The 25,487-nt window shown below is 41.0% G+C and overlaps 1 pseudogene; it reads right to left on the bottom strand.

Moving 5' to 3' along the window:
* Positions 1–2,553: 2,553 nt before the first annotated feature.
* Positions 2,554–23,035, bottom strand: LOC111977921 (serine/threonine-protein kinase VRK1-like; annotated as a pseudogene).
* Positions 23,036–25,487: the final 2,452 nt, after the last annotated feature.

The following is a 25,487-nucleotide window of genomic DNA, read 5'->3' as shown; positions in this document are numbered from 1 at the left end:
GATATATTAGATACACGTAATCAGATATTACAATATACAGTGTATATATATATATATATAACACACAGTTGAAGTCGGAAGTTTACATACACCTTAGCCAAATACATTTAAACTCAGTTTTCAAATTCCTGACATTTAATCCAAGTAAAAAGTTCCTGTTTTAGGTCAGTTAGGCTCACCGCTTTCTTTTACTAGTGTCATGTCAGAATAATAGTAGAGAGAATGATTTATTTCAGCTTTTTTTCTTCATCACATTCCCAGGGGTCAGAAGTTACATACACTCAATAGTATTTTGGTAGCATTGCCTTTAAATTGTTTAACTTGGGTCAAATGTTTCGGGTAGCCTTCCACAAGCTTCCACAATAAGTTGGGTGCATTTTGGCCATTCCTACTGGCAGAGCTGGTGTAACTGAGTCAGGTTTGTAGGCCTTGCATGCACACGCCTTTTTCAGTTCTGCACACAAATTTTCTATGGGATTGAGGTCAGGGCTTTGTGATGGCCACTCCAATACCTGTACGTTGTTGTCCTTAAGCCGTTTTTCCACAACTTTGAAGAATTCCTGGGTCATTGTCCATTTGGAAGACCATTTGGAAGAACCCATTTGCGACCAAGCTTTAACTTCCTGACTGATGTCTTGAATGTTGCTTCAATATATCCCACATAATTTCCTGCCTCATGATGCCATCTATTTTGTGAAGTGCACCAGTCACTCCTGCAGCAAAGCACACCCAGAACATGATGCTGCCACCCCGTGCTTTCACGGTTGGGATGGTGTTCTTCGGCTTGCAAGCCTTCCCCTTTTTCCTCCAAACATAACGATGGTCATTATGGCCAAACAGTTCTATTTTTTGTTTCATCAATATTTCTCCAAAAAGTACGATCTGTCCCCATTGCAGTTGCAAACCGTAATCTGGCTTTTTTTATGGCGTTTTGGAGCAGTGGCTTCTTCCTTGCTGAGCAGCCTTCAGGTGATGTCAATATAGGACTCGTTTTACTGTGGATATAGATACTTTTGTACCTGTTTCCTACAGCATCTTCCACAGGTCCTTAGCTGTTGTTCTGGATTGATTTGCACTTTTCGCACCAAAGTACGTTCATCTCTATGAGACAGAACGCGTCTCCTTCCTGAGCCGTATGACAATTTCTTACAGACAGATTATTTCACTTATAATTCAATGTATTACAATTCCATGGGGTCAGAAGTTTACATACACTAAGATGACTGTGCCTTTAAACACCATGGTCCAATGGTGTTTATACTTGCTACTGTTGTTTGTACAGATGGACGTGGTACCTTCAGACATTTGAAATTGCTCCCAAGGATGAACCAGACTTTGGCCCAATTTTTTTTTCTGAGGTCTTGGCTGATTTCTTTTGATTTCCCATGATGTCAAGCAAAGAGGCACTGAGTTTGAAGGTAGGCCTTGAAATACATCCACAGGTACACCTCCAATTGACTCAAATGATATCAATTAGCTATCAGATCTTCTAAAGCCATGACATCATTTTCTGGAATTTCCAAGCTGTTTAAAGGCACAGTCATCTTAGTGTATGTAAACTTCTGACCCACTGGAATTGTAATACATTGAATTAATAAGTGAAATATTCTGTCTGTAAACAATTGTTGGGAAAATTACTTGTGTCATCCACAAAATTAGATGTCCTAACCGACTTGCCAAACTATAGTTTGTTAACAAGAAATTTGTGGAGTGGTAAAAAACAAGTTTTAATGACTCCAACCTAAGTGTATGTAAACTTCCGACTTCACCTGTATATATATATATATAATAATATAGTCCAGTCTGACTACTGGACTCTGACTCTGGACACATACTGACTGACGGGTACATACGTACAATATATATATAAAATATATATATATATATATATAATATATATATATACAGTGGGAGAACAAGTATTTGATACACTGCCGATTTTGCAGGTTTTCCTACTTACAAAGCATGTAGAGTCTGTAATTTTTATCATAGGACACTTCAACTGTGAAGAGACGGAATCTAAAACAAAAAATCCGGAAAACCTTGTGAAGACTTACAGAAAACATTTGACCTCTGTCATTGCCAACATAGGGTATATAACAAAGTATTGAGAAACTTTTGTTATTGACCAAATACTTATTTTCCAACATAATTTGCAAATAAATTCATAAAAATTCCTACAATGTGATTTTCTGGAATTTTTTTCCTCATTTTGTCTGTCATAGTTGAAGTGTACCTATGATGAAAATTACAGGCCTCTCTCATCTTTTTAAGTGGGAGAACATGCACAATTGGTGGCTGACTAAATACTTTTTTGCCCCACTGTATGTTAGGTCCTGATACTTTACTTCATACGAGTATGTTTGCGACCTGATTTTCAAACTTTTAGTAAGCCATAGACCACTTACATTTGGGCGTAGATCTGGATATGCATGTGAATGATTGATTGATTAGGTCTACATAAACAACTTCAATGCAAGTGTTTAGGTAATCTCTCAGGTCTCTCACCTTACCTGGGCCATCAAACCCTCTGGTGGAGAAACACCGTGACACCTATCCTCGTGGCCCAGACCGGTCCAGCCTTCTCTGGCCTCTGCTAGCTCTCTGTCCCCCCTCGGACAGCAGCTTTCTCAGCTTCTGGTAATCCGGACGTTGCTTACACCCCGTAACTTTGACATGGAGCAAGAACCTGGTCAACTCATCTGAGAGGGAGTGGGGAAGAGGAGAGAGAAAGAGAAAAATTAACAATATGCTTCACAGTCCCACTCAGTGTCTCTTATCATAGAGTTTTGATAAACACTGGCTATAACTACCAAACACACAGACACACCCCAGGTGATGTGTGTTTCAGTACACAGAAACAATCTGATGACTTTCACCCCTTCCCGCTACCTAGAGTGTACACACACAGTGGTGAGTGTGTATCACACTATATAATAGGGTTGATGCATGTCCTGAGCCTTATCTGTGGCGGCCAGCCGGGCCCTGCCACTGGAGGAGTTGCAGAGAATCAGCTCAGTCAGACAGTTACCACCATATCACATCACACAGAGACGTCACCTCATTGAGACGTGACCTCTCTTTACAGGACCAGAGATAACAGACAACAGAACACCCGAGTCTCAAAGAACTCTCTCTGGGATGGATCCTGGAGTTGTAGGAACGGATTTCTAGGATGGGGTTTTGAAAGACTGATCAAGTGTTTCACTGACACCTGGGAAACTGTGGTGTGACTGGTGTCTGACTCACCCAGAGGTGTCTGACTACTGGACTCTGACTCTGGACACATACTGACTGACTGGTACGTACAGTGCCTTGCAAAAGTATTCATCCCCCTTGGCGGTTTTCCTATTTTGTTGCATTTCAACCTGTAATTTAAATAGATTTTTATTTGGACGTCATGTAATGGACATACACAAAGTAGTCCAAATTGGTGAAGTGAAATGAAAAAAATAACTTKTTTGAAGAAATTCAAAAAAATAAAAACTGAAAAGTGGTGCGTGCATATGTATTCACCACCTTTGCTTTGAAGCCCTTAAATAAGATCTGGTGCAACCAATTACATTCAGAAATCACATAATTAGTTAAATAAATTCTGCCTGTGTGCAATCTAAGTGTCACATGATCTGTCACATGATCTCAGTATATATACGCCTGTTCTGAAAGGCCCCAGATTCTGCAACACCACTAAGCAAGGYGCACCACCAAGCAAGCGGCACCATGAAGACCAAGGAGCTCTCCAAACAGGTCAGGGACAAAGTTGTGGAGAAGTACAGATCAGGGTTGGGTTATAAAAAATTATGCGAAACTTTGAACATCCCACGGAGCACCATTAAATCCATTATTAAAAAATTTAAAGAATATGGCACCACAACAAACCTGCCAAGAGAGGGCCGCCCACCAAAACTCACAGACCAGGCAAGGAGGGCATTAATCAGAGAGGAAACAAAGTACCAAAGACAACCCTGAAGGAGCTGCAATGCTCCACAGCAGATATTGGAGTATCTCTCCATAGGACCACTTTAAGCTGTACACTCCACAGAGCTGGGCTTTATGGAAGAGTGGCCAGAAAAAAATAAGCAAACATGTTTGGTGTTCGCCAAAAGGCATGTGGGAGACTCCCCAAACATATGGAAGAAGGTTCTCTGGTCACATTTTTGGCCATCAAGGATAATGCTATGTCTGGCGCAAACCCAACACCTCTCAATACCCCTAGAAGACCATCCCCACAGTGAAGCATGGTGGTGGCAGCATCATGCTGTGGGGATGTTTTTCAACAGCAGGGACTGGGAAACTGGTCAGAATTGAAGGAATGATGGATGGCGCTAAGTACAGGGAAATTTTTGAGGTTAACCTGTTCCATTCCTCCAGAGATTTGACACTGGGACAGAGGTTCACCTTCCAGCAGGACAATGACCCTAAGCATACTGCTAAAGCAACACTCAAGTGGTTTATGGAGAAACATTTAAATGTCTTGGAATGGCCCAGACCTCAATCCAATTGAGATTATGTGGTATGACTTAAAGATTGCTGTACACCAGCAGAACCCATCAAACTTGAAGGAGCTGGAGCAGTTTTGCCTTGAAGAATGGGCAGAAATCCCAGTGGCTAGATGTGCCAAGCTTATAGAGACATACCCCAAGAGACTTGCAGCTGTAATTGCTGGAAAAGGTGTCTCTACAAAGTTTTGACCATGGGAGGGTTGAATAGTTATGCACGCTCAAGTTTTTTGTTTTTTAGTCTTATTTCTTGTTTGTTTCACAATAAAACATATTTTGCATCTTCAAAGTGTGTTGTGTAAATCAAATGATACAGACCCACAAAAAATATATATATTTTATTCCAGGTTGTAAGGCAACAAAATAGGAAAAATGCCAAGGTGGGTGAATAGTTTCYCAAGCCACTGTAGGCCTTCTCACTCACATGTGGAAGCTCCACCCACAGATAGCTGCTGCACTGAGCCAGGTAGATTACCCATGAGTCTGGAAAGAGAGAGAAAAACAGGCATGAAATACAGAGGGAGAGAGGGGAAACAATGGTTTAATAGGGAGATGGAGGACAAGGAACCAGAGAGAGGGGAGAGTGTTTGCTTAGTACCTGGTCTTGGCCTCCCACGGCAGCGCCCAACACAGACAGTGGAGCAAACGGAAGCCCAACACCTCCAGGTTCCCACGTCTAGATGGAGCTACTGAGAGGGGGAGAGAGAGAGCCAAAAAGAGAGGGGCGAGAGGTAGTAGTTCAGAACCTGGTCTAGGAGGATGAAAACAGCTTTGATTGACAGGATGTGTTCAGAGGAAAAATCACAATATGAAAAAGAGAGGGTATGACAGAGGCTTGTTTTGTTTTCGCAGCTGGTGTTAGTCTTTACATTTTCCTTGATCTATGTCCTGCTCTGCAGACATAGGAAGGGAAATTGGTGTGCTCAGCTCAAATGTTTGTAGCAACAAAAAGTATTTGGGTGCGGGGTTCAAAAGCCATATACTTAAAGAAAGACAAAACCTGCACTCACAGGAATATTCTTTACATTTTAATGTATTTTCTTAGACGCAGAGGTCAGAACATACGGACACYTTTCGGCGGAAGCCTTCGGCAGCATGCTCCACAGACAAACAGGGCTTTCTGAGGGGAGGAGGGCTGACTTTTTTGGTCAGTTTACTCCCGTTCTGGCCCGTTCCAGGAAACTGGATCRTTGTGGCCTCTGACATGATCCAGACGCCCGCTGCATTGCCTAAAAATACACTCACACACTCGATCCCTCTCTKAGGCAGTAAAACACACACACAGAGATGTCTGAGCCAAAATCACTACCACATGTTACAGAAGTCGACAGGGTGCTGTGCACTGGGGAGTCATCTAAATACTGATGGCTAGACTAGGCATTAATCTCTGGACTTCATTGTAAACGATGCCTTCCATCTAGTTTGAATGAAGAAGTGGACAAACCCTGCACTGAGCCAGTGTCTTTATGAAAAACTGTGGTTGAGTTCATCAATATGTCTGAAATGAGTCCACGTGAGGGGTCGAGCCCGAGGAGTTTTAGCAACTCAATACTGTAACGGCCTCACATCTCTGGAGAAATTACCTATCGACTGGCTTCATCAGAGGGAGAAATCTTGAACCAGATCCATGGATAGCATTGATCCCAGCCAGTGCTACAAGAGTGTCCGCCAGGCAGCAGCACCCAGCAGGCCAGCACTACTAGCATTGAGACGGACATTGCAGGTGTTGGTTGTTAGTTGGTTGGTGTTGTTGGTTGTAGTTAAATGTTGGTTGGTTGTTGCCACTGCTGCTGCCTCTGTTGCCTTCATTTCTGGGATTAAACTGATTGTTTAAATCATTTATTGAATACATTATCTTAAGAGTGCAAGATGTTAAGTACTTAAGTGCATAGGTCAGCATTACAGTATATTTGTTGCTGCCACATCTAATCAAGCCATTGTTGTAAACAATTGTATAAAGCCTCATTGATACTGAGAGCCAGTGACACCAGCACTCAAACTGCTCCAACTCCAACAGCCACATAATAGATGAACAATTATAACTATGTTAAGCCTGCCTGTGTGAGTTCTTTGGACATATTGTCCCTGTTCACAATGGCATTCACTTTAAAGTTTTGGTAGTGTATTTATGCATCTTTCCCTAACGAGAGAGGGGGCAGGATACACACACACACACACAATAGATGCACAGACCATGGTTTTTCAGTTAGGAAAATATGGCGCCCGGACAATGTGGCCAGGAAGATTTTAATTTACCGGCCATTTCAGAAATTTACCGGACAAATATACATTGGGTGCATAAGCGTCCACCCACTGTGCTCAGAATGACGGAAATCACATTAAGATTATGGTAATGTATTTTAACAGAACACGCAACTCATGTAATGAAGCAGCCAATAAAACATAATTTTCAAACATTTGTCAAAATGCAATTTGCAAGAAAACACCATTCTAAACACTACACATGGGAAAACGCCATTCTAAACTTCGCACCTGATAGCGGTTCCTTATGTGACAGACATGAAAATCTCTGTCAGAAATTTAGAAAGAGGGGGAACAACTACTTCAAGGTCTCAGAGCGAGTGACGTCACCGATTGAAACGCTATTAGCGCGTACCACGCTAACTAGCTAGCCATTTCACATCGGTTACACATGGCGATAGACCTAGTTGATTATTGAGTTGCGGCGGTCGGTGAAAAACATATAAAATGTGTGTGAAGATAATGTGTCTTGAGTAAAATGTAAAATGTTGAGACAAGAAGGGGAGGAGTGTGGCGAAGATATWGGCAAGTCTCTCCAGAATGGTTCAGCTCTCTCCACATTTAATTGTGGGAATTGTTTGCCCTTTGATTATTATTTTTATGATTCCCCATTACATACTTCACCAGAGTTAATATACCGTTAAATTAATGTAACCAAATGATAGGAATTGTGTAAAACATGTATTAATTAGTCATTTACCGTTCTCATTATCGGAGTGGAAACTTTGTTTGTAAAGTTCACAATCTGCTACACTTGTGAGAAACACGTTTTGGTTKATTTCATAACCATCATTTACGATATTTGCCAATGTTTTCATTGTATTTTGTTTGGAGTGCTCCACATGAGCAATGAGCATGTGTCTGGTCTCTCTGTCCTGATAATGTCGAGGGAGCATTTGAAAAATCTTTCCAACTGTCTCCCCCTCAATAATCACAAATCCTCAGTGTGAAAGAGCAACGGAGGTTTTAGGCCTACTGCTGCATTGGCCTTTAGGCTATGAGTTCCATGCGTTAATTTCTTTAGCCGCCAATGTATCACGGTGTATCAATGTGTCCATATTGCAGAGGCTGGTGATCTTGCATTAGTTGACTTTTAACATTTAGATTGTTATCATTTTAATTCAAACTTTTATGATTAACCACATGACAARGATTTTGAGTAATGAAAACGTTATTATTGAAATGAAACTGTTCAGTCAACGGTAGAAATGGTAGGATCGGTAGAAATGGTAGGATAAATGATCAATTGTAAACTTCCTCAAACTTGAAACTCAAGTGCCACCTATGAAGTCTTTATAAGAAAATTGCCTCCACGTTGCCTTGGTCGGATTTTGCCAATAGGCTACTTTGAAGCAAGGTAAGACGTGTCTCCTAATATGAAATAAAACATTCAGGTTTCAAACAATTAAGTATGTTTTCAAAATGCATACTGCCTCCAGCTCTGATTACAAAGTGATGGGTGACGAGATGATAGCCTATTGCCTCCACTTGGATGGTGAATGGGAGGGTCGCTTCAATTACCAGTTGAGAAATACAAATAGTAGGTATTTTTAATCGTGCACCAAAACTGTTGTTAACGTGTGATGGCATTTAGAATTCTTGCAACGAATGGGCAATAAAATAAAAGCATGTTTTATTCCAGCAACAACCAGCTGAGGAGCTGCGGGAGAAATCCTGCAAAAAAGGCTCTGCGTGTGATAGTTGTGTTGGATAAATAAGATACATGATGACTAATGAAAATACACACAGGCCTATTTAATTCCACTAAATTATGCAAATGAACCTATCGACCGATAAGCATGACCGTGTATTTTCTTCAACTGGTATTTCCATCAATGAATAAAAGGCATTATCTTGCAATGGATATTTTTTTCTCCCGGTCATTTTGGTTGGCAAGTATTATTTAATCGGCTTTTAATACTTTTTTTGGGTGCCAAAGGCCGGCAAGAGCCTGCTATAACAGAAACCCTGGCACAGACACAATAAATGCACACATGCATGCGAACGAGCAAACACACACACACAGTTTAGAAGGTGAACCTCAGAGCCCTACATACTCCAGGCTTGTCATAGAGGAGTTAGGTGACAATGTAGTGGGTTGTCATCTCCTACTGTTATTCAGATTTCCGAAAGCATGGTGTCACACTCTTAACCCTCTCAGTTGGAATGTCTGTGTTCCGAAGCATCCCGCTCCAATAGGTGATAATTAGCTCAGAGTTCAGCGGTGTATCACTCTGTGTTTAATCTCCGCCCTCGTCATGGCAACCTATCAACATCTACCCGGTGAGTTTGATGAGAGGTGAGATGGGAGGACAGGATCTTGAGCAAAAAGTAGTCTTGCTCCTCGTCAAAATCTGCATGCATTTCAATTGCCATTTGACCCAAAGAAACTCAGAAACTGCCTTACAACATAGAGGTCAAGTACGAGCAGCTATCATATACAATTTATCTGCCTGGAATATTTTTAAAAAAATGGTTTGTTTATCAACTGTAGTTAAAAATGGGAAACTTTACCAAATGGCCTCTTGATTGACCAATTCCAATAGTGGTGTACTGTAGACCTAACGAAAGCGTTAGATATATAAAAGGACTTTAACATTTAGATTGTCAGTAGTGGTTAGAAGAAGATCACTGCATAAGCACATATTTTCATCTTATACTCTCTACCTACTTTGGTTTGTAGAAGATTCATGACCCCTGGGCCGTAGAAGCAAAGGAATAATTCACCTCTACAACAGCTTCTACTGTTTAGGCTAGACCGAAGGGTTGGAATGAGGACCATATGCAACTGCCTGTATGTGACACGAGAACAAATTGTGCTAGGTGTGAGTGAGTGTACTTCAATGTAAAAGAACAGACCTGTGTTTGAACCAGTCCTGTGATTTAAGCGTCATTCCTATCTAAACTCTTATTACATCAAATACACAATGAGAACAGCCATAGACGGACAACTGAGAACATGTTGAAGTAAGTTCTGCCTGCAACATATGGGCTTGTATGGAACTGTGAAGTTCAATCAGTGTTTTTTTCAGCAGCGGTGGCGGTGGCCATGGTTTTAGAGAGACAAAATGTTGCTACATTAAAACTAATTTCCTGCAATTCTACACATTTTGCCATGGGGCCAAGAAAACATTTTCAGTTTAAAAGCTAATTTCCTTAAAGTATTATTTTATTTTGTGGCTGTGTACCTCTGCTAAATGTATATATGGAAAACAATGATTACAATACATGGGCCCAACATCCACCTTTTCATTCAGAAAAACACAAGTTCAGCATACCCCCCACCCCTCCTCTCTCTCTCTCTCTCTCTAAAGCATATTAAAAAGGACATGTTTGCCTTTATCAATATCGCTGCATGAACATCTTGTCTGTTTTGGTCCATATCGACAACATCGATAGAAACAGTGGCACGGCGATTAGGGAGTCTAGCCACACTCAGTTCAGTGTATCGAACCTTAACGCCTTCCTCTGCTCTGAGCAAGCAGAGAGGTTATCAGTGGCCAGTCCCTCACTAACCAAACATCAAAGCCTTAATTAATGGGGGATGAATACACAATGCAGGTCATGACTTTAGCTAATTAGGGAATTGTTAAATGAAGTCCGTGTCGGGGGAATGTGGGCCAGGGAGAATCAATGTCCAATAAAAAGGACTATGTATGCAATTTTCCAGCTAATGTGTTTCCGATAACTACTGAGGGAGGTTTTAAAGCAAGGGACGAAGGGGGCTTCACTTTACATGATGCATTGATAAACAAGTACTCTGCCAACTGAAAGATACAGTAATGCAGTTAGTACATAGCAAGATACATCCGTGCAAGATCATTGGCCATACAGTCAATACAAGAGAAATCTACTGTCCACAAATCCATGTATGTTTACCCAGAAACCTTTCAAAACACAATAGCTTTTTTTTTCACCTGAAACATTGAATGTTCATAACAATGAAATTACACTTTACCGACTCCATTTTGAGCATCTATGCTGGTGTACTCTACGGTTCCGTTGTGTCCCTTCTTTGGGTTTTCCTTGTTCTCCTAGTGCACTCCGTCTGGGCTGTACCTGTAGGACAGGCCGTTGTCAGCCAGGTACACATGTACAACAGATAATAAACAGACTATGTGTAGATAACTTACAAGTAGAAGCTTAACACAATGCTCAATATTAAAATAACTTGAAACGGTTGTCTATGTATGTTTTGTACACAGTACAATAAATGCCTTCAATACACATGCCTACTGTACTTAGACAGCGCTAGTGCTAACCTTGTCTGGGTCTGTGTGACCAAGCATTAGGTTGGCCTTCTTTACGTCTGCATGGACATACTCGTTGTCATGGATATACTCAAGGACATCCAGCTGTAGGAGGACAAGCAGTAGGTGAAATCCTTGTGACATGCAGCAATGGATGATGGAGAGGATAGTAGAGTACGAGTCTCACCAGGACACGTCCTAGCTGTAGCACTGTGTGTTTCTTTAGCTTGTCACCATTTCTCTCACACACTTTCTGAAGGTCACTGCCCAGGCGGTCCATCGCCATGAACCTGTACCTGAACAGGGCAAAGGTCAAGGAGAAGGGGTAAAATAATCTCGAACACACTTCCCAACCCCAATGTGAGGGATTATTGACCAAGTACCATCATTATCATCATCATCATCATCATCATCAGGACCATGGTCAGTAGTACCTGGTTCTGTTGTGTTCTGCTAGTCCTGATCCCAAGTTTGCAGGGATCCCCAGGAAGTCCAGCTTCTTGCTCCTCTTCCACATCAGCACTGAAACAACTGCAGGACAGAATTACGAGGGACAAAAATCAAACATGTATTGGGTCTTACATATACATAAAATATTTACAGCATATTTAATGTATTTTCACCAGTGCAAAGTGTGTACCTATTTTCTTCGACAGGAATAGCGGACACAAAAAAAAGAACATTGTAGATATTTGCTCTTTGCCTTATTGTTTTATTCATTACTTGTTGCATTCATTATTTACCTTTGTTTTTTTGTTTTATTAACCTTTGTTATTTTGTTTTATGATGCTAGTGCTGAGCAAATATGGCCAGGTGCCCAAAATACAATCCTAGGGGGCCTGAGCCTTTGGTCTTAAAAGTTATACAACAAATTGGGAAGTGATGTGAATTTAATTCCTGTGGATTCAGGTTGACTCTGTCCGAACTGTTCGCAAAACACCTATGACCAGACAAAGGAAATATGGAAAGGTATGTCTAAGCCAGACACACAACCATGCACTTTTAATCATAGCGAAAAACCCACACTGACAGACAGAGAGAAACAGACAGACAGGCAGACAGGCAGGCACACACACAGTGAACATGAAGCCTGTCTTGGAGTGGTGGCTGGCCTGACTGGCTCTCCACCAGACTGGCAGGTGGTCAGGGGCCCAGTGGAGAAGCAGGCATCATTATGTGTGATTGGGTCCCTCTCTATGAATTAGAACTCAAACAAGCAGGGACGGGGCTAACTGCCACTGAGGTGCATGTTTGCTTTGGCTTATTAATTACACCAGGCAGCAGTCTTCATGTCTATGGCCTCTTCATCAGCCAAGTACACTCTTGCTGCACTGGGCCTGGCTGCTCATATAAGAGGTAGCCTAAAACAGGTTTTGTTGTAACCAAACCGTATGTAGTCTATGTGGGATAAAGGCTATGAATTCTTGACCATATGTCTGCTGCATCATTATGTTGAATGATTGAAGTTGTTGATACTCATTGTTCTCAGGTTTAGTTTCCCTCAGATAGAACTTGAGCTCAGAAAACAGAGGCCTATTCACATGGTAATCCTGCAGACACAATGAAATAAGAGGGTCAAATAAGAGGAAAAATGGAAATAGCCTAGGCAGGCAATATTTCAATAAAAGACATGCTGAAAGCTGTTGCATGTGCTCCCTTAAACTTATAGGCTGAAGCCAGCAGTTCCTCATTGTCACTTTCCATATCCAAGAAAACGCAGTGAGGAGAGCAAGCAAGAGAGAAATACAAAGTGAGAGAGSAACAGCGCCTAACATTAAATGATTGTGGTTAAGTCAAACTGTCATCATCTCTCGATTATCTCTGATCAAATGACAATGCCTACACATAGGTGTTAATGCCTTGACTCACACAACACCATCAGGCATTCCTATATTTACCACTTTAATCACAAAATTAGAGTCCTCCCCAACAGGTGTGTCCACTTCCTGCAAAGCTGAAGGGAGAGAGGGAAGATGGGAGAGAGAGAAAATGTAAGAGACGGAAAAAAGGAGGGAGAGAGATAGGGTGTAAGAGAGAAAGGGGAGAGCTAAAGAGAGAGGGGATAGAGAGACGAAGAAAAACAGAGGGACACAGAGATAAATAAACCGTGATAAACATGACAGTAATTTCGAAGCAATCAGATGTACCCCAGTTTTTGTGGTCTGTTGGTGATGTGTTTACACCCAAAACACAAATCTGTGATTGCTGGTCATGCGTTTTGCTCCATAAATTGGGGTCACCACTCTTGTCACTCAAAGAGGGAGGGGGGGGGTTGTGGTGTGTTTGGTGTGGTGTGTTGTGTTGTTGTGTCGTGTGTGTGTGTGTGTGTGTGTGTGTGTGTGTGTGTGTGTGTGTGTGTGTGTGTGTGTTGGGGAGGGAGGGGTGGTTGAGAATCAGTGATAACTTGATGGATTGACATACTAGTCTGGTTACCTACCTAGGTAGATCAATCCAAAGCCTCCTTGACCAATTATTCTGCCCAGTCTCCATCACTTCTTCTCTGTGTAAAACTGTCTGGTAGGGGTGCAGGTAATACTCACTTCCTGGGAGGGTCCATGGAGATAGCTAGCAATAGCAACCTATTTTAGAGTTAACATTACAGAGAGTCAAGTTAGTTGGCCACTAATAGTGGCAATAGTATGGATACAGAGTATTGACATGTGGTCAACAGATGCAGCTATAGCTACCTAACTAGCCTGCAAAGTATGAGCTGAGAAGAGAGGGCATAGACCTGAAACAAAACTGGAAGTCAGTAAAATATGGAAATTGGCCAGCAGATTAGCCTAGCTACTACAAGCTAACAGACCATCTCGACTAGTTGAGGCAGAAAGCAAGCTTTTATTCTCGACCATATATTTAGCTAGGTTTAGAGCTACCGGTACTAGATATGATCAATAAACAAATGTTGGGTCCAAAGTTAGCAAGCTAGCTCGGTTGCTCTCCCCAAAGAAAAATCTACTCCATCTGGTTTTTCGACAGCTGCTGTCAAAACTGTTAGATTTCCTTAAACTTTGTCCCTCCCGCTGTGTGATAGGCCAAAAATCAACCAGTGAAATCTAGGAAGCAATGGCTCTGGATATTCACCCACCAATGACTGCAACAGCAAGTTCCATATGACAGGTTTATATTACTTTCAGTCATCCTCAAACATCTGGCCTGGGGTGCTTTCAGTGGGTGCAACATTACAGAACGTTCTGGCAAAACTGTGTAGAACAGAAACGCTCTGTCATTTAGACTAGGCCAGGGAATTGTATCAATTTGAGTGATTTGTAAGAAAGAGACCTCCCAGTCAACACGGTGGGTTCGGGCCTATTACGTTTGATACTTAGGGGACTAGGCATTGACTTGGACTCGGGGGGACTTCATGAGGGCCGAGCTCTTCCCAAGTCCGGAGAATCATATTACCTTGGGTTCCAGCTAATGGTACTCGTGCCCAGTCCACTTCAGCATATCTGGCCTGAAACTTTTTTCAGAAGTTGGGTTATATGAGGTTTTTATTCGGCATGTGTATTGTATTTCATGAAAACAAAATAGTGAAACATTTATAATTTGGCACATCTATACGTTATATTTTTTAGATAAAACTAACCTAAATACATTCAAATAATTTATTAAAAAACTATGTTTTGCAATGAAGGTCTACAGTAGCCTCAACAGCACTCTGTAGGCAGTGGAGATTTTAGAATGCACAGTGAAATCGGGAAGTATTCAGACGCCTTGACTTTTTCAAAATGTTGTTACTTTACAGCCTTATTCTAAAATTGATTAAATAGTTTTTTCCCCCTCATCTACCCACAATACCCCGTAATGACAAAGATTTTTTGTGTGTGTATATATATATATATACACAAAAATAAAGAATGAAATCACATTTACATAAGTATTAAGACCCTTTACTCGGTACTTTGTTGAAGCACCTTTGGCAGCGATAATAGCCTAAAGTCTTCTTAGGTATGACGCTATAAGCTTGGCACACCTGTATTTGGGGAGTTTCTCCCATTCTTCTCTTCCGATCCTCTCAAGCTCTGTCAGGTTGGATGGGGAGTGTTGCTATACAGCTATTTTCAGGTCTCTCCAGAGATGTTCGATCAGGTTCAAGTCCGGGCTCTGGCTGGGCCACTCAAGGACATTCAGAGACTTGTCTCGAAGCAACTCCTGCATTTTCTTGGCTGTGTGGTTAGGGTTGTTGTCTTGTTAGAAGGTGAATCTCCGCCCCGGTCTGAGGTCCTGAGCACTCTAAAGCAGGTTTTCATCAAGGATCTCTCTGTACTTTGCTCTGTTCATCTTTCCCTCAATCCTGACTAGTCTCCCAGTCCCTGCTGCTGAAAAACATCCCCACAGCATGATGCTTCCACCAACATGCTCCACCGTAGGGATGATGCCAGGTTTCCTCCAGACATGACGCTTGGCATTCAGGTCAGAGTTCAATCTTGGTTTTATCAGACCAGAGAATCTTGTTTCTCATGGTCTGAGAGTACTTTATGTGCCTTTTGGCAAACTCCAAGCGGGCTGTCATGTGCCTTTTACTGAGGTGTGACCACCAGGTTCTTGGTCACCTCTCTGATCAAGGCCCTTCTCTCCTGATTGCTCAGTTTGGCTGGGCGGCCAGTTCTAGAAAGAGTCTTAGTGGTTCCAAACGTCTTCCATTTAAGAATGATGTAGGCCACTGTGTTCTTGGGGAACTGCATTGCTGCAGAAATGTTTTGGTACCCTTCCCCAGATCTGTGCCTTGACATAATCCTATCTCGGGGCTCTACGTACAATTCCTTTGACCTCATGGCTTGGTTTTTGCTCTGACATGCACTGTCAACTGTGGGGCCTTAGATAGACAGGTGTGTGCCTTTCCAAATCATGTCCAATCAATTGAATTTACCACAGGTGGACTCTAATCAAGTTGTAGAAACATCTCAAGGATGATCAATGGAAACATGATGCTCCTGAACTCAATTTCGAGTCTCATAGCAAAGGGTGTGAATACTTATGTAAATAAGGTATTTCTGGATTTGGTTATTTTATCAACTTGAAAAAAAATCTAAAAACCTTTTTTTTTTTTGGGGAACTATTTATTTAATCCATTTTAGGATAAGGCTGTAACGTAAGAAAATGTGGAAAATAGTCAAGGGGTCTGAATACTTTCTGAATGCACTGTAAATGGTGGGCAGAAAAAAAGCCAGCAAAGCCACTACACAACACAACAATAAACAATACATTCATTGCACTAACGGTGACAAATTATGCACACAAACTATTAGGGCCTATGTAAAGCTGTCCCAACAGCAGAGCTTTATTTTCAGCACCATGGAGTGAATCCTTACCACCGCTAAACCTGGCTATCTGCTGAGCCTTGTCTGGCACCGAAACAGTTCATTCAGCCTCATTTACTGCTTTAAAAGAAATGTATATGGCTGACTTGCTTAAACACATTTCAGAACATGGGTTGTTCTTACAGTATTCTCCCTGTACACCAAGTCAGAACCATAGGATTAATAAAGGGGGCATATAAGCATACAATGAAAGCTCTTACAATATTAGACTATTACATTTCTCTAAAACAGGCTATAGGCTACATGTGCACCACCAAGTCAGAACAGTAGGCTAAGGATTCAGAGCTATCTATCTAATAGAACTCAGAGGGTTTTCTTTAATGGAAGCTTCTCTAATGTCAAACATGTTAAGTGTGGTGTACCGCAGGGCTGCTCTTTAGGCTCTCTACTATTTTCTATTTTTAGCAATGACCTGCCACTGGCATTGAACAAAGTATGTGTGTCCATGTATGCTGATGAATCATCCATATACGCATCAGCAACCACAGCTAATGAAGTCACTGAAACCCTTAACAAAGAGTTGCAGTCTGTTTTGGAATGGGTGGCCGGTAATAAACTGGTCCTGAACATGTCTAAAACTAAGAGCATTGTATTTGGTACAAATCATTCCTTAAGTTTTAGACCTCAGCTAAATCTGGTAATGAATGGTGTGGCTGTTGAACAAGTTGAGGAGACTAAATAACTTGGTATTACCTTAGATTGTAAACTGTCATGCTCAAAACATATATATTCAATGGTTGTAAAGATGGGGAGAGGTCTGGCCGTAATAAAGGGATGCTCTGCTTTTTTGACACCACACTCTATAAAGCAAGTTCTGCAGGCTCTATGTTTATCTCATCTTGATTATTGTCCTTTCGTGTGGTCCATTGCTGCAAGGAAATACCTAGTTAAGATGCAGCTGGCCCAGAACAGAGCGGCACGTTTTGCTCATAATTGTAATCAGAGGGCTGATATAAATACTATGCATGCCAGTCTCTCTTGGCTAAGAGTTGAGGAGAGACAGACTGCATCACTTCTTCTTTTTAGAAGAAACATTAACATGTTGACAATCCCAAATTGTTTAAATAGTCAATTTACACACACACTTATCCCAGCAGACATTCCACCAGGGGTATTTTCACAGTCCCCAAATCCAGAACAAATTCAAGAAAGAGTACAGTATTATATAGAGCCCTTATTGCATGGAACTTCCTTCCATCTCATATTTCTCAAATAAACAGCAAACCTGGTTTCAAAAAACAGATTAAGCAACACCTCACACCATTGCCTCTCCCCTATTTGATCTAGATAGTTTGTGTGTATGCATTGATATGTAGGCTACGTGTGCCTTTAAAAAATGTATGTAGTTCTGTCCTTGAGCTGTTCTTGTCTATTGATGTTCTGTATTATGTCATTCTGTATTATGTTTCATGTTTTGTGTGGACCCCAGGAAGAGTAGCTGCTGCTTTTGCAACAGCTAATGGGGATCCTAATAAAATACCAAATACCAAGTTATGAGGGAGAAAGGGGCCAAATTATTAAGGTGAGCAAATTCTTCTTGTGTGCAAAAGTTGTCATCAATCTTTGTCATCAAAGTCTGGCCTTCTCTGGATTTATGGTGCTTTCAAGACAACTGGAAACTCTAGAAAGAGGCCCAAGTTCCTGACTTGGAATTCCAAGTTGGATGACGGATCAAAACATATTTTCCCGGTTGGAGTTCCCAGTTGTCTTGAAATCACCTAAGTCTGAGATTTCCCAGTTCCAAGTTCCAGTTGTTTTGAATGCAACAGAAGTCATGCTGGATTGACAGCATGGCCAATTGATTCAACCTTTTCTGGCCCATGGTGTATTACGAGTGAATGTTTATCCTTTTAAGCTTGGAAAAGAGACCCTTAAACTCAGACTCCGACCACACACCCTATCCAGTGAATAGCAGACTAGAGAACATGATCTACCCCTACACTCCGTATTTTCCACTGGCTGCCCCACCACCACAGAAAGCACTGAGCTATGCTGAAACACCTGCATTTTTGGAGTTGCAAAGCAAACAAAGCAAAACAATTTTGTATGCGACTTTTATTAACTCAAATATATGTACTTTTTTACATTGTTTGCAAACTGATATATATATATATATATATATATATTATTATTTGTTTTCACATTGTTTGCAAACTGATAGACCTGTCTCTTATACACATCTAGATGTGTATAAGAGACAGGTTTGAGTGTGTGTGGACAGGTGTCTTTTATACAGGTAACGAGTTCAAACAGGTGCAGTTAATACAGGTAATGAGTGGAGAACAGGAGGGCTTCTTAAAGAAAAACTAACAGGTCTGTGAGAGCCGGAATTCTTACTGGTTGGTAGGTGATCAAATACTTATGTCATGCAATAAAATGCAAATTAATTATTTAAAAATCATACAATGTGATTTTCTGGATTTTTGTTTTAGATTCCGTCTCTCACAGTTGAAGTGTACCTATGATAAAAATTACAGACCTCTACATGCTTTGTAAGTAGGAAAACCTGCAAAATCGGCAGTGTATCAAATACTTGTTCTCCCCACTGTATATATATTTTTTAGCTAAACAGGTGGGGCTGAAAACAGGTTGGACTAGCTTCCGTCATACTCTGGGTACATTGACTTAGGTGGCTCACCTAGGAGGCTCATGGTTATCACCCCCTTCCAGAGACTTGCACAGTAATTATGACAATTTCCAGAGGACATCCTCCAACCTATCAGAGCTCTTACAGCATGAACTGACATGTTGTCAACCCAATCAAAGGATCAGAGAATTAATCTAGTAATGAAAGCATAAGCTACAGCTTGCTAGCACTGTAGTGCATAAAATGTGGTGAGTATTTGACTCAAAGAGAAAGAAATACAATAGTTGGACAGTTTGGAACAAATTGAACAAATGTATTCAAAAATGGAGGTAGCAAGTGATAGAGAGAGATAGAGGGGCGGAGATAGAGAGAGAGCTATATAAAAATATATATACTTTCACTTACTTAGGTAGCAAATGTAGCTAGCTAGTTTAGCCTACTCAAACACCCAGCTCAAACAGAGAACTATGTTAGCTAGCTGGCTATGACAATCCAACACTGGAACTTTTCCAAGACAAGATAAGCTTTTGGTTATACAAATGTATTGTCACCGGGGCCTGCCTGTGTAACTGCTACACTGCTTATTGACTGTACTGCACAATTATAGTGGTTTAAATCAAATCAAATGTTATTTGTCACATGCGCCGAATACAACAGGTGTAAACCTTACCATGAAATGCTTACTTACAAGACCTTAACCAACAATGCAGATTTAAGAAAATAGAGTTAAGAAAATATTTACAAAATAAACTTAGGTAAAAAATACAATAAAATAACAATAGAGTCAATGTGCGGGGGTACACGTTAGTAGAGGTAATTAGTAGAGGTCATTTGTACATGTAGGTAGGGGTGAAGTGACTATGCAAAGATAATAAACAGCGATTAGCAGCAGTGTAAAAATAAAGGGGGTGGTCAGTGCAAATAGTCTTGGTGGCCATTTTGATTAATCGTTCAGCAGTCTTATGGCTTGGGGGTAGAAGCTGTCAAGGAGCCTTTTGGACCTAGACTTGGCACTGCAGTACCGCTTGCCGTGTGGTAGCAGAGAGAATAGTCTATGACTTGGGTGACTGGAGTATTTGACAATTTTCTGGGTCTTCCTCTGACCGCCTGGTATATAGGTCCCGTATGGCAGGAAGCTTGGCCCCAGTGATGTACTGGGCCGTACACACTACCCTCTGTAGTGCCTTTACTAACGCGTTAGTTCTATTAGCTATGTCGACTATGACATTACTTTAGCTAATATGGTGAAGATGTAGGGTATGTGTAGCGGTTATGATATGAAGGATTGGCTTGGAAGTTTTTTTTTCGCCTGGTCACAGACAGCTGATGTGTTCATTGAAGTTCACAAGCGAAGGGAAAAGGTGAGAGGAGAGTGTGTAGATGCGAGAAGGAATACAATGAGCTGTTTGTATGTGGCTATGAAAGTGAACTGTTTGCTTGTAATCAGGGGTGTATTCATTCTGACGATTCAGTTGAAAAAGGTTTCTTAACCGGAAGCAAACAGAACGAAACGGGGATAAACGTACCTGAATTTGTCCAATAGAAACTCTAGTTTGCAACTGTTGGACTAATGAATACACCCTAGATCAGCTAGATGCAGGCAAGATTGTGCACGGTGGTATTTAATGTGTCATTTTCTCTAAACCTGTGCACCTACGTTGTAAACTTTCATTCGTAGGCTAGGTTGTAGCAACCTCATGATGGGTATATGTAAAATTAGAGTATCACGTAGTAGCCTACACCTATCGATGGAACTCAGCGAATGGAATATGAATGACAGTAATCAAATATGCTGTAATAGAAATAAGCCCATGCTCACAAAAAAATMTATAATCGTCCATCTGAAACGGCACTGACCGCCACTGTTACGGCACTGAACGCCAATAGGCTATAGCCTATTTTTCTATGGTAGGCCTATCTATAAATGCCTATACGTCCTGACAAAATACACCATATTAGTGGCCTAATGTAACTTTCTGGGGCTAGTAAACTGTTGAGAATAAATCCATAACTAATCTAAATGATTTTATAATCAGGGCTTTATTTCGGCATGAAACCCGAAAGATCGTTTGAGCGGTTATTCAAATTAACCTACATCACTGCAGTTTACAGCCTAGACAATGTTTGTGTAGTAAAAATGATAAATTCCTCATTGCACTGTGTTGTTGTAGCCTAGAAGATAGAATAATTGTCTATTATAAAAATGTACGCCTAATGATATCAATAGTGGAGCGTGCTTGGTGACCGCAGAGCTACCTAGGCTGAAGGAGTGATGCAGGCTACCATGAATGTTGAATAATAGCAATAGCCTATTAAGCTAATACAAATGTAGTCTATAGCATCTTAAAACACCAAAATAAATAACGATCATGACAGTCAATGGGAAAAAAAATGCCCGAAACGATGTGCCTGTGGGTTTGATTCCCAGGCCACGAACGGAAAATGAATGCATGCATACTGTCGCTTTGGATAAAAGTGTGCTTAATGTCACATTTAATATTTTTGCACACCTCATATTTGTGAGAGGTCGAACATTTTCCTTCATGGAAATGTTGACAGTAGCTATGGGCTGCCTGCACATTCTGAGAAGACGGAAGAAAATAAAACAGCTATTTAAACCAGGTAAGTTATGAATTTTATCACCAACTGTGTAACTTTGTCATAGTGTTTCTTTGTCATAACACAAGGTTGCATGCCAAATGTTTGCTGAACATTTGAGATCTCAGATCACCAAGTCAACAATAGACTACTATTTCCTGTCTGTTTTACAAATCTGTGCTTGTAATTTTCAACATAGCAAATAGCAGCATACATGTATCATCAATTGCCAACATCAATGCRTGCTGAAGTACTGTTAACCTTAATAGAGAGCTATCATGACCTCTAAAGGACCCAAAAACACAGCAGCGGTTGCCTCTGCTGCTCGAGAAGTATGCATTGCAGCTCGAGCCGGCCGGCCTCGGCGCCTGAATGTGCAACGGGTCGTTGTGACAGTCAGTCAGTTGGTTAACAGTCGAGCCCAGCCGGATAAGATACCAAAAAGTTCAAAATAGGTAATTTTATTTGTAGTAGTGTATTTCATTGCAGTCGCTAATTAGTTTGTGACATTGTAGCTAGCTTAATTTCTGGACTGATCATGGTTGTTGTTAAAGTTTCTCCATTAACATCAGTGTCACAAACTAATTAGCTAACATCAATGTTAGCTAGCTATCTTAGCTAACTGTTAGAGACTAGGTAGCTAGCTAAGTCAATATGTTTAGGGTCTAGCCTATGTGATATTAGGTAGCTAATTGAACTAGCAAGTTTTTGTTTGTTAAACGTTGGTAGTCTATATAAGACTAGGCAAGACAGCACACGGTTAACATTGCTAGCTAYCTAACAGTCACAGTTAGCTACGCTATCTAGCTAACGTTAGGTAGCAAGCTTTGTCCAGTGAGTCAGAAATGACTCGCCTGACCACAAACGCTCCAAGCTTCAATAATGATTATGATAATGGTTTATTTTGTTTCATGTGTACAATGGAAACTAAAAGCTGAATTTCAGTAACACATATAATATTTATTTATATATGGTGCTTCTGTGTAACGTTAGCTACCTGAATGATTTGGATCTAGCTACTGTTAGTGGTCGACCATAAAACAATAAATCGTTTTGAGAAACTATTCATGGTTGACCCTATACAGCCAGTTGGTCAATCAGCTGCTGTCTTCTTTCATGGAAAAGCAAATCTATTAAAACATTTATTAAACTATAAGTATAATGTAATACAACATTCTCTAGATTGAATAATTACCATTATGCACCTTATACTCGACTGTTCACAGCCAGAAACGTATGTGTGACACAACAGTTAACATTCATAATAATGTATTATTTGTTGAACAACTACAATCCATCCATTTTGGTTTACAATACATTTGAACTTCCCACTGGTAATAACTATACGTATAAAGTAAAACAACATTGTATAGGTTGAATGATGAGTTTTTCCAGCTGACCCCATTCCTCACTTGAACCCCTTGAAGCGGTGCTCTACAATACATGTCTTCTTGTTTGTCTCCCTACCAGCAGACTCTGCCTCTCCACCCTTAAACCGTCTCCACATTCCACCATCGTGCGCCAAATGCTCAAAATGTCAATCTGAAGGCTGGCAACCTGAGCCAGAGATGGTGTAGTTGGACAGTAAATGAGTCAATCTCAAATATTTGAACTGTTCAATGTGTGTAGACTTTCACTAGGCACTGTAAACCCATTGATTCTTGAATAAAATAAGTTATAAATGCTTGTTGAGCTTAGTTGAACTGTTCTTCCCCATCAGAACCTAACATAGGCCTGTTTAACTGAAAACAAACATTTTATAGCCTCAAAACATGATTAAAACTGTAATTGTTATATAATGGATGGCCAGTCCTTGCATCCATAGCTCCTACATGTGTATGATCAGTGCTATCTGGAATCCTTGGTACTTCCTACCCTAAACCATAACCCTTACCTTAACCTTACACATATCCAAATCCCTTACCTAACCTTAACCATTTTAAATGTCAATTTCAATGGAGTAGGGACATCCGAAGGATTCTGAATAGCACAGATCATATGTTTATCATCTGAGAGCTGTATCCATGAATACTGGGCAGGGGACACAAGATAAGAGAGATCAAAGATAGTTGATATTTTCAGAGGAACATTGATCCGAGGCCTTGGCGGCCAGCTGCCAGTTGCCCATCCCTAACCTAGAGTCCTGATATTCTTTGCATAGGCCCCTCTTCTCACATGGAACAAATTTGCCTCAAGGACACACAAGGTCTGCCATGATGGATTTTCCGCCGATCTGGATGAAACTTGAAATGGCATCTATTTTTTGTATTTTATTTTTTTATTTAACCTTTATTTAACCAGGCAAGTCAGTTAAGAACAAATTCTTATTTACAATGACGGCCTACTGGGGAACATTGCCTTGTTAACTGCCTTGTTCAGGGGCAGAATGACAGTTTTTTACCTTGTCAGCGCAGGGATTTGATCCAACAACATTTCGGTTACTGGCCCAACACTAGGCTACCTGCCGCCCCAAATGGATACATTTTTTCCCCAGACGAGTATGTCAAAAACTGACCAATAAACATTAATGTGGGCTTGATCTGGCACATAAATGCATATAAATCAGACATGGATATTTGTATTGTAACCAAACTTGGTACACATGTTCCAAACCCTGTCAAGATTCAACATATGCAAGCACATTCAGATTGACCACCCGGTGGCGCTACAACAGGCATATATTTTCAGACTCACCAAGACAGTCGTGAAGAGGGCACGACAACATCTTTTACCCCTCAGGAGAATGAAAAAAGATTTGTCATGGGTCCTCAGATCCTCAAAAAGTTATACAGCTGCCCCATCGAGAGCATCCTGACTGGTTGCATGGTAACTGCTCAACATCTGACCGCAAGGTGCTACAGAGGGTAAAATTGTCAAGACTCCAGCCCCAACCAAGCAATGAGGAATTGGCCCAGAAGCGGCCCTCTTCCGGGGGGCCAGAACTGATTGAATCGGCCCGAAATCAAAATGAATGACTGCCGTTTCCGTATGCCGGAATTCAGCCGGCATCTTACCAGAATCCCCCCAAAAGTGGCCCGATGCACTTTTAAATAAATGTACACAAAATGACCCGATTTGGTCATTTTAAATATTACTATTATACATTTAAACATACAAATTATACCCATCCACAATAAAAAAAWTAAAAAAGATTTAGCTATTTTTGTCATATATATTGTCTTGTCCCATCACTGTAACTCCCGTACGGCCTCGGGAGAGGTGAAGGTTGAGAGCAGCAACGTGTCAGAGGAAACATCGTACACCTGGTGATCATGTCAGCGAGCATGCGCCTGGCCCACCACAGGCTACAGCGCAATGGGACAAGGACATACCGGCCAGCCACACCCTCCCGTAACCTGGATGGCGCTGGGCCAATTGTTCGACGATTCARGGGTCTCCTTATCGCGGCCGGCACAGGTATCGAACCAGCATCTGTAGCAACSCAGTTTGCACTGCAATGTCTTAGACCGCTGCACCACTCGGGTGGCCCAATCCACAAAGTTTTTATCAATTGCCTTACACAAAGTATCAAAATACTAAAATATTACTTAAACAGGACTCTTAAAGAATTTAATTTAAATGCTAATTACATTTTTTGATCACAGAAACAATGATAAAATCTGGAAAAATAAATGAATAATGAAATGTTAATTATATAAAGCAGCCTGTGTAATCATCTGCCAGATAGTAGCCACAATTGGCCCGAGCCCCAAGTAATACATTTGGGCCAGTTAACTCACACCAGAATCGTAGCCTTGTGCACTTGATCGATGTCTACTATAGTGGCCACTATAATAGAGCAAAAATAGAATGCCTGTTTGTTTCATTCTATTTCTACTCTAAGATGATTTTTCCCAYGTGCAATATTTATGTGTGTGGTCACAGGCYTTCTATCTTAAAGGCTGTCATGGCTAGCTGCAATATGTGTGTATTGTTTATTCTCAAGACTTGAGTGTCATTTGCAGTA

The sequence above is a fragment of the Salvelinus sp. IW2-2015 genome, linkage group LG18 (assembly GCF_002910315.2).
Source record: "Salvelinus sp. IW2-2015 linkage group LG18, ASM291031v2, whole genome shotgun sequence".
Classification (NCBI taxonomy): domain Eukaryota; kingdom Metazoa; phylum Chordata; class Actinopteri; order Salmoniformes; family Salmonidae; genus Salvelinus; species Salvelinus sp. IW2-2015.
Note: the sequence above shows the minus strand (reverse complement) of the source record. Positions and strands in the feature narration are given on the sequence as shown.